The sequence below is a fragment of the Panthera tigris genome, chromosome D3 (assembly GCF_018350195.1).
Source record: "Panthera tigris isolate Pti1 chromosome D3, P.tigris_Pti1_mat1.1, whole genome shotgun sequence".
In the NCBI taxonomy this organism is placed as follows: domain Eukaryota; kingdom Metazoa; phylum Chordata; class Mammalia; order Carnivora; family Felidae; genus Panthera; species Panthera tigris.
The window spans coordinates 89,422,914-89,433,520 of record NC_056671.1 but is presented as its reverse complement, the minus strand read 5'-3'; the positions used below and the strand labels follow the sequence as shown (position 1 = coordinate 89,433,520).

Here is a 10,607-nt window from a genome sequence, read left to right as displayed (position 1 = left end):
AACACTTGTTATTTCTTATATTAACCATCAAACTAACATTTTTACATTTGATAGTCTTTTATTGATGATCCTATTACACTTCTCTGCAAGAGAATATGTATAGAAATTTAAATTAATATTTACTTTTCTATAGCTAGAAATCTCTAAGTGTTAAAGTTTTTTTCTGGATTAAATTCTCATTACAATCATTATTCATATATGACTAATAAAAACCATGGAAATATATTACAGTTCACCCTTGAACAATACAGGTGTTAGGGGTACTGATGCCCCCTGCAGTCAAAAACCCATTTAAAAGTTTTGACTCCCCAAATACTTAATTACTAATAGCCTACTGTTGACCGGATGCCTTACTGATAACATAAACAGTTGGTTAACATTTTGTATGTTATTTGTATTATATACTCTATCTATATTCTGTAAAGTATATATATTCTATAAAGTAATCAAGAAGAAAGAAAATGTTAAGCAAATTATAAGGAAGAGAAAAAAATATACTTACAGAACTATACTGTATTTATGTGAAAAAGTCCACATATGAGTGGACCCATGTAGTTCAAACCCATGTTTTTCAAGGGTCAGCTGTATACATTTGACAAAGAATTTTTAGATATTAAAAGCAATTTATTAGAAATGTATCATTTAAGCATATCTATTTGGCTTTTAAAAAATTAGTTCAGGTGTCTATAAGTGAGATTATTGCTTGAATGAGACAGGGTTCAGTGAAAAAAAGAACAAAAAGGGGACTCAGAGTAGAATATATAAACACATTAAGTTCATAAAGTTTTTATAGGTATGTGGTCATGATAAATAAAAGAAAAAAGAAGCTATTGGTAAATGAGAGCCAGGAAGGGGTTTGAGTCCAAGTAAAAAGTGAGTATTATTTATGTACCTACTAATCATTTGGCAAAGTTCGTTGATGAAAATGTTTCTCTTACAAATCTGAATAAAAGTCAGGAAAATACAGAATTTACTCTTGATATGGAATTTTTTTACTTGGAAATATAATGTTAATTGTCAGAAGGTGGACCTTCTATTTTCTTCCCCTTGAAATAATACAAATTATGTAGCCAACAGGCATCCTTGATGAAGGAGGCATTCTCCAATAATAATATATGGTGGCATTTCAAATTGCCCCTTTGTTTGGGACATTTGAGGCTTTTTGAGTTAAATGTACAGCACTTAGGGACACCTGCGTGGCCCAGTTGGTTAAGCATCGACTTCAGCTCAGGTCATGATCTCACAGCTTGTGAGTTCAAGCCCTGTGTCGGGCTCTGTGCTGGCAGCTCCGAGCCTGGAGCCTGCTTCTAATTTTGTGCCTTCCTCTCTCTCTGCCCCTCCCCTTGCTCAGGGTCTTTCTCTCTCTTTCTCTCTCTCAAATATAAATAAACATTAACAAAATTTTAAAAATTAAACGTACAGCACTTAGAATGATGCCTGGCACTGAATGTCTTGGGGTGTTCAGGCTGCTACAAGTACCATAGACTAGGTGGCTTATAAATGACAGAGATTTATTTCTCACAGCTGGGGAGGCTGGAAGTCCAAGACCACGGTGCTGTCAGATTTGGGGACTGGTTGAGAGCCTGCTTCCTGGTTCTGTACAGAGAGCTGTCTTCTCGCCGTGTCCTCACACGGTAGCAGGGGTAAGGCAGCCTCGTGGGCTTCTTTTACGATGGCACAAATCCCGTTCATGACCTAATCACCCTGGTGATTAGGTCTCAATATAGGAGTTTTGGGAGGACACAGTCCGTCTACAACACTGTCTTAAAAGGAGCGCAGAAAGGCGGGAAGCAGGACAGCAGGCAGCTCACTGCCGGAATGTCCCATCCTATCCGCCCTAAGAGAGAGGACGTGTAGAATTTGAGCAGCTGGGGATTGGTGCCCTCAAAACTCTGAGGCCTCCTTGAAAAGTCCTCCTGTGACCCCGGGTGTCTCAGTCTGAGGACCACTACCTGGCTCGCTGTTAAGTAAATGAGCTGGTCTTTGAACCCAGGGTGTGCGCAGCTCGGAATGCCCAGCAGGTGGCCCTGCAATCCATTTGTTTTCGGGCGAAGGATGCTTTGCAGATCGCTTTGTAGCAAGGAATCTGATTTTAGCTCAAGGATCTAAGCAAATAAATTTTCTCTTCTTCTCTGCTGGATTTTTTGGGGAACAGGGACACCGTGAAACAAAAACAAGGAAAGAGGTATGTGGACGGTTGACCAGAGGTGGGGTACTTCCGAAAGATAAATGTTGTTGTGCCTTATCTGAGAATTTAGGGAATACAAGATGTTGAAAGTTACTATTGATTACAGACCCACTCATAAAAGCTTTAGATGCTACTTTCAACTACTACAACCTCCAGTTCCCGGCACGAGTCACGGCCTATTCTCCAGAATAGTTCTCCTCACTCGATTCTGTGGAACCAAAGTTAACTAAACACACAGCCGTGGGAGCACCCGTCACCCCGGAAAACGGAGATTTTCCTGGGCACGGAGGCCACTTGGGAGAAGGTAACTACATTAGGAGAGAACCTGCCACGCAGGACGGCATAAAGAAGAAAGTAGAATCCTAGGGGACCAGCAGCGAGCAGCTACAAATGACCCACACGGCTTCCCACTTCCTTAGCCCTAAGCAGCTGGTCAAGTCTAACCTCCCCCAGAACTGGCCTCCGAGAGTCTCTCTCCCGCCCTGCTTTCATTCCCTTGGCCTCAGCCAGTCTGTTTTTCCAGCCCTAAATGCTTGTATTCCCTGCAAGACACGTTCAGGATTAGTATGTCTGTCATGTACCACACCCCATTGTTTGTGACAAGAACCAGGGAGCCGAGGAGACAGAAAGGCTGAGAGCGAAGTGTTCGGTTTCTCTCATAATTCGGCTTCTGTCTCGCTGTCTCTGATCCCAGGGGGGCATACAGTTAGTAGGGACTGGGACTCTAAGTAACCCCTGCCTGGGGTTAACAGTTCTGTAGTTCTGGCTTTTTGTCTTTTGCTGTTGTGTCTGGGCAACATGGACAGTGCATTCTCTCTTTTACTGCAGGCATTTTTAGCCTTATTTATTTATTTATTTATTTATTTATTTATTTTACTAAAGAGGTGGTTAGGCAGCCATGTGTCTGCAAAGGGAGCCTTGTCAGCTTAATGCTGGATTTTCTTTTTTAATACTTGGTGTTTCAGAGATACATTTTGTTAACGTGTCAGAGTAGCAAATAGACCTTTGCAATAGAACTCTTTACGTGTCAGAGTAGCACATAGACCTTTGCAATAGAACTCTTTCAGAAAGAACGTTTTGAGGGGTGCCTGGGTGGCTCAGTCGGTTGAGCGACTGACTTCGGCTCAGGTCATGATCTCGAGGTCCGTGAGTTTGAGCCCCGCGTCGGGCTCTGTGCGGACCGCTCAGAGCCTGGAGCCTGTTTCAGATTCTGTGTCTCCCTCTCTCTGACCCTCCCCCGTTCATGCTCTGTCTCTCTCTGTCTCAAAAATAAACGTTAAAAAAAATTTAAAAAAAAAAAAAAAGAAAGAATGTTTTGGGAGTCGTGGTTGTGTCATACCAACACGAAGCCGTAACTAAGCACGTTGGACTTGAGCTTCAGGTACAGACAAGCCCAGTACCTGGCACACAGTAGGCGCTCACTAAGAACTTGATGAGTGAAGAGACGAATGGATGGATAGAGCTATTCTTGCTTTCTTCTGTTCTTTCCTCCCCTGCCTCGGGTTGCTGTCCAACAGGTGTAGTTTTCAGCTGTAGTGATTTGGAAGAAAAGTGAAAATGCTCTCCCTCCCCCTAGTCCTGCATCATCAAGCAAAATTGTATGTTTACTGGAAAGGCTGGAGCCTCAATCTCACAGTTGCTTACTCAACATCTGAGGCTGGACCTCTGAATAAATGCATAAAATTCTACGTTTGCAAGTTACAAATGTTGGTAGGCAATCTAAGGCCATGGCAATTCCATCCAAGCCAAAAAAAAAAAAAACAAAACAAAACAAACTCCTCCCGTCCCTGCAAAATTTCAAAGAAACAAAATTCTTGCCCTACACATGGTCCTTGGACAGAATGGGGGTTGGGGGAAGCCCCCTTATCAATTCCTTAACAGGTTTTAAGATGCTATGGCCAGTTACCAACTGGGTGTGTGACAGCATTCACATAGCCTCCAAATGGTTTTGTGTTTCCAGGTATCTTTGGATCAGATCTTTAGATTTAGTCGGAAACTGAATCGTGGTACCTTCCCTTTGGGTTACTTGCATTAATTAAATATGGGGAAAATGCAGAAACCCTCATTAGAAAGGACTATTCCCCAAACTTGTGATGTTTAATCATCCACAGAGTAGGCTTCCGTATGATCCTCAGAGCAAACACTGAACAGAATTTCTTTGCCCTCTGTGTCCTGCTACCTTTCTGTTTCTTTTTTTCAACATGTATCATGTGCTATGAGAGTAGAGTGGGGATAGCAAAGAAGACAAGTATCTTCCGTCTACGGTTGTGATGGACCACCTTGTTCCTTACCAAAACGCTCAAAGACAACGGATGCCATGCGTTTCTTGCCTGTTTTTGAAACAACAGCTATGACTCAGTTACAAAAAAAGGTAACTTTGACAGAATTTCCACTTTTTTTTTTATTGTGGTAAGAACACTTAACGTAAGACCCACTCTCTTGACAAATTCAGTGCACTCTCCAGCCCTGTTAACCCTGGGTGGTATCGTACGACAGACCTGTAGAGCTCATTCACCTTGTGTGACGGAAACCCCGTACCCACCGGATGGCAGTTCCCTCGTCTCCTGTCCCCTCGCCCCTGGTAACCACCAGCCTCCCCTCTGTTTCTGGGAGTTCGACTATTTTAGACACCTCACGTAAGTGGAATTGGGCAGTGCCTGCCCTTCTGCGACTGGCTTACGTCACTCGGCATAATGTCCTCAAGATTCAGCCACGTTGTTGCAGATGGCAGGATTCCCTTGTTTAATCCCATTGTATGTATGTACCACATTCTCTCTATCTACTCCTCTGTCCACGGATATTCAGGCTATTTCAAAAAATTAAAAATAGAACCGCCATAGGATTCAGCAATCTGACTTCTGGGTATTTATCCAAAAGAATTGAAGTCAGAATCTCGAAAAGATACCTATGCTCCCATGTTTTTATGGGACATTATTCACAATAGCAGTGATGTGGAAACAGTCCAAAAAGTGTTTTAATTGCCTTTGTATTTTTAACTCCAGACTTCACAAAGTCCTTCACTCTCTGTACTTCAGAGAAAAACATTAACTTGTCCAAGAAAGGGAAACTGTAGCTGTACTTACTGTATTTACTATAAGTAGGTAGGTCTGAAAAGGTGGAATGGGAGTCGAGGTCACACAATGAGCCATCATCTGAAGGGAAATCTGAAGAATGTTTGGAGATCTGTAAGATGGATCCTGGGCGGGGCCAGCCCACCCCCACGCCAGCCCACCCCCACGCCAGCCCAGAGGGGCGGTTTGGCAGCCTGAGGCTCTCAGTCACGTTACACCACAGTAGAAAGGTCTGGAGTAAGGGACGAGGAGGACTGGTTATCAAGTGCACGGCCGGGGTTCTGCTTACACGAACACCTTTACTACAACACTGACGTGGACAAAAATGATTTATTTTTCATTTTAGTCCTTGACATCTTTTCCACTCAACTAATGTGTGTGAATTTCCAAGTGCTGTGAGAATTTCAAACTGATCTCGGAGCTTGCCAATGAATAATGCTAACTGGGATTTGTCATCCTTTATAAGAGGACAGGTTGTCAGGACTCACCTCTGAGCTGGCGACGAGCCTTCAGGGTTCATCGCCTCCCTCGGCTGCAAGAATACCGCTATTCATCTCTCACCGATACTTAAAAGTGCCCAAGTATTTAAGGGTTATAGTTAATAATTAATCAAGAAAAAACTTTTTAATGTTTAAGCCTGCTTCCCCGCCCCTCATCTTGCACTGCTTATTTAGAAAGGATCCAAATGCTGAGTTTAATTAAAAGCATACAACACTTGTTGCGGCTTACTGCAGATTTAAAATAAAGGGTAAAAAACATAACAGAAACACGTGTGGTCACCAAAATTATACCCATTTACCGATACCTCACAGCAGGTTTCTGCCAGAAGAACTCTCACACGTTGCATTTAGTGGTCGATGATCTTTACGTCTCTGCCTGTTTCTAAGCCAGTACAGTTTCTTCTTATGATGTAAGGATGGCTAGGAGAGAAGGTTTTCAATTTTCGTTTCTGTGATCAGCAGACTCCCCTGGTACCTTTCCTTTTCTCGTTTGAGGAGGAAAGTGTATATTGGGGGACTTTAAAAATTCATCATTTGTTTACATTTCCCTGGCAGTTTGCAGCTATTTTCCTGGCTCGTCTTTTATGTGACAGAGAGAGAGGTGGGGGAAAGAAAACTATCCTGTTTCAGAATATAAACAGCGTTAAAACCCTTGGCTGAGCAAAGGAAAGCTGAGACCGCTGGGCGTTCCGGCACACATCAAGAGTTCCGTGTGTTTTAGGTGATAGCAATCTGTCCACGGGCTGCAGGCTAGGCGAGCCCGGAGGAAGACAAACGCACTGAGCACTTCTGTGCGTTGTGTGTTTGCTGCACAAAAGCTGTGAACACAGCCGGGAAACCTCGGTTTCTTCTCTGGATGCGGCAACACAACCAAATGCGCAGAGAAATGCTCAGCTGTGCGATGGCATTCTCTGCACTCGGACATCCATCACCTCCTGGGGCCTCAGGTAGGGTTTTCAAGACAGTGGCTGGCTCGCAGTGTCCTTTGAGGTGGTCTAAGGTCAATCAGCGTGTCACTGCACCTGCGTCCGTTTGCTTTTAAGTCTCGCCTCCGATCGTGGAGCGAAGGCCACGTCAAAAAGCATGTGGCGCCAACTCTCAGGCTGGGGGTTTGGCCTCTCTCAGTACCATGTGTATATGTGCACCCGGCCACTCTTGGCCTTGTTTTCAAATAATTTATTCACGCGTATATGAGTCTCCCGGGGCTGCTGTAACAAAGTGCCCCAACCAGGTGGATCGCAAGCAGCAGGAGTGTATTGTCTCGAGGTCTGGAGGCCAGGAGACTGCAATCAAGGCATCGGCAGCAGGGACGTGAGCCTTCTGAAGGTTCTAGGGGAGGATCCTTCCTGCCTCTTGCAGCGTCTGCTGGCTCCAGGTGTTCCTCGGCATTCCTTGGCCTGCCGCTGCGCCTCTCCAACTTGGGCCTGTGCCCCCACGTGCACCTCTGTGTGTCCCTTCCTCTCTCGTAAGGACACCGCCACCCACTCAGTACAAACTCCCCCTAATTATGTCTGCAAAACCCCACTTCTAAATAAGGGCATGCCCTGCCCCGAGATTCCAGGTGGACAGGAATCTGGGGGGACACGACTCAACCGGGTAAACGTGTACCTCACAGTCACCTTCTGTGCGCACGGTACAGAAATCCATTCTCCAGCCCTCCCCCCAACCCCCGGCCAAGGAAGCTGCTGCCGACTACACCTGATGGGTCCCTTCACCCTGGCACATCCACCCACTGAGTCAGCCAGACACCCGATGATCAGTGCCCAAGCGGTTTCTGGCATCTACTAGCACTTCCAGAAGCAAGCGGAAGAAAAAGGAAGGAAAATAGAAGAATGAGGTCGTGGGAGAAGACTCTTGATGGAGATGAGACACTGAGGAAGGAGAGCTCAAGCAAGTCCCTGGCTGTCAGGCTGGCTCCCAGGGGCTGAGCACCTGCTGCCTGAGAGCCAGCATCAGCACAACTGGCCCACCCACGGCGTGTGGGCACGTCTTTGAAGCACAGGCATACAGGCGGCTTCGCTCGGATGGAGCTGCACGCTGCCCGATCAGAGGGGCACACAGCCCGCGGTTCCCATCCCCTGCCGCGTGCGAGTGCAGGGGAAGCTTTCTAGAACCCAGCGAAAGTAGAGCGTGCGAGTCCCTCCTCGAGGGTTTAAGGCCAGCGTACCAGCTGTCCACACACAAGGACACAGGGATGGACGCACATTCAGCGTGTGCCTAGCTGAGCGGCACCGCCCGGAGCCCACTGATGATGGGATCTTCCAGCCCAGTCGGAGAAGTTCTTTACCGTGGAATTTACTGTTCAGGCCTCCTCTCCCACTTTTAAGTAAGCATCCACTTTTGCACCTAACTTTGATTTGTCATTTTGTGTCTGTCTTCTTAAGCAGAACATCCAAATCCCAAAACCTTCAGGTCTGACAAACGGGGACCAGCCTGGGCTAATGAGGGATGGTAGGGCTGCCCAGAACCACCAGGCAAGACGTTCACGCAGGCCTGGGCCCCGGCTGCTGCCTCAGATCATTCCGTGAAGACATGGGGGCTTCATTCCAGAGGCTTCTGTTGTCTCCTTGTGATTTATATCATGCTGTCTAATTAAAAAAAATATATACATATATATATACACACACATATATATGTATATATATATATATAGCTTTTCACCATACTTAATTTTACAGAAAAGAAAATTGAAGAAACCATCCGTGCCAGAAATCCCATGTTCTTGCTGATCTTCGAGATCTACCTCAGCTCATGGAAAAATCCCCTGGGCGGTTGTGAAAACCACGTCATCTCCCTGCAGGTCTCTCGTGGTTCCCGTAGAACCTGTCTGGGATACAGCCTGAGCATCAAGATTCCTGAAGTTCCCAGGGCCCCTGTGTCAAGGGCCACTGATGTGACCCAAGTTCTTCCACGTGGTGTGCTTGTGTCATAGGGAGGAGCTGTCACGGTGGGGGGATGGGCCCCAGGGGGTTGTCCTTGCCACACTTCCTTCGGGCCATGTACGAGGTTCCCGCAGAGGGATCCAGGGAGGACTCGGAGCGGGGTGGCTGAGGGTGGGGTCTGAGCACCTGTGGGGAGGGGGCCAGGTGCTGCTGCAGAGCAGGGTGGGGGGAGCCACTCTCCTGCCTGTACCTTAAGGCCAGCAGCACCTCGGCACCGAGCCGCCAACATCAGCTCCCAGAGGAGACCTTGTCTTCATGATGCGTGTGGGTTTGCCAGGGAGCTCTACGGGCAACAGGTATTGGATCTGAGGGGCCCACGCGCTGCCTGCAGCGGACAGAGTGGGGCCCCCATCAGAAACACTGAAAAGTAACTGGGGGCACCGTGAGGTGGGCAAATTTATAGCATCGAGCAGACCAGGGGGATTGTGCCACAACAATAAATACGAAGAGGACATGTGCCCTTGTTCTGTAATCCTGGTCTGCTAAGACCTGAGACACAGGGCAACATTAATGTGAACCTCTTTCGGCTGGATAAAGAATTCCCTCAATACAACCAAAGACAACAAGTTTCCAATTAAAGCTTTTGTTGAACAGATGGGGTTCAATTGTTAAACGCTACCGGGAACGCCAAACAAAGTTTTACTCCGCTTTAAAACATTTGTTTCCTGTTGGGCAAACAGGGGTAAGATCAATGAAGCGTTGAGTTCAAACACGCAATCTGTTCATGGGTTATTGTGCAGGTTTTCAAACTGTAAACAGTTGTTGTCACTCACAATTCAAGTGTCGCCATTCACTGTGTTGTAAAAAGAAACGAAAAGGAATTGGAGGCTGGTTTTGTGGACGCGAGGAACTCATCCTTAAACCTGCCGGTGGCGGAGTTTCTGCTCAACACTCAAGTGCTTCAGGTTTCCCTCCATGTCTGCTGGAAATCCGTAGGACACAGCTGAACCCCCACCTGCACCCAGCACCCGCATGCCAACAGTGTCCTACCTGTACAGTCCATTCTCTGACTTCTGGGGGTGCCTGGAGAATACTCCTACCTTCACGCAAGTAAAACACGTGTGCGTTAGCTTGCTGTCACTATTGTAACTCACAAAAACTTAGTGACTTTAAACAGCAGCTGTTCCCTCTCTTACAGGCCTTAGATCGGAAGTCTACAACAAAGGAGTCAGCAGGGTGGTTCCTTCCAGGCACTCTGGGGAGAATGCACATCCTTGCCTTTTCCAGCTTCTGGAGGCCCCCTGTGCTCCTTGGCTCGTGGACCCTTCTTCCTTTTCCAAGAACCTTCCTTAATCACACCTGCAAAGTCCCCTTTGCTGTAAAGGGTGATAGACCACAAGCTTCAGGGATTAGGAAGTGGATGCATTTTTATTGTTGTTGGGGGGTGTCATTATTCAGCTTCCCACATGTGTGACGTTCATCTCCTGGGAAATGAACAATCTCCGATCGAAAACCCATCTGGAAAAGTCCAACCTCGCAGTGTCTTAGACCAACACTTGGGGGGTCTGTGCTCCTGCACAGTGAGTTTTGGCTTAGCCACGGGCTTCTTGTTCACTTTGCTCACACCAATAAAAACACTCAGCCTTTCTTTTCCATCCTCCTTTTGTTGGTAACTGTCTTGTTTCAGATGTGTGACCAGATGTTAAATGCGACTCTTCCTATGGTCTTCAAAGTTGTGACAGAAAGCTCAAAGACAAGAACAATACAATAGGTCCAGATATTCTGACACCCCGGTGCGGGGGCTCCACCAGCCAAGCAGAACTTGGTGCAGGAGGTGTCCAAAGGGGTCCCGACAAGATTAGCCCTTCTCCCCTGTCACCTCCAGGCCACTGGCAAAGCCAAGACTGTTCAGAAAGATTGAAGAGGGAGTTGATGAAAAGCTCTTTCGAGTAAGCTGTTGGGGTGC

At 46.6% G+C, this 10,607-nt stretch overlaps 1 long non-coding RNA gene across 1 annotated transcript; it reads left to right on the top strand.

Moving 5' to 3' along the window:
• Nucleotides 1-1,735: 1,735 nt before the first annotated feature.
• Nucleotides 1,736-10,287, top strand: LOC122232603. Its single transcript, XR_006209960.1, has 5 exons — nt 1,736-2,185; nt 4,414-4,559; nt 8,438-8,559; nt 9,442-9,762; nt 9,840-10,287. It is a non-coding gene; the product is annotated as an uncharacterized LOC122232603 (long non-coding RNA).
• Nucleotides 10,288-10,607: the final 320 nt, after the last annotated feature.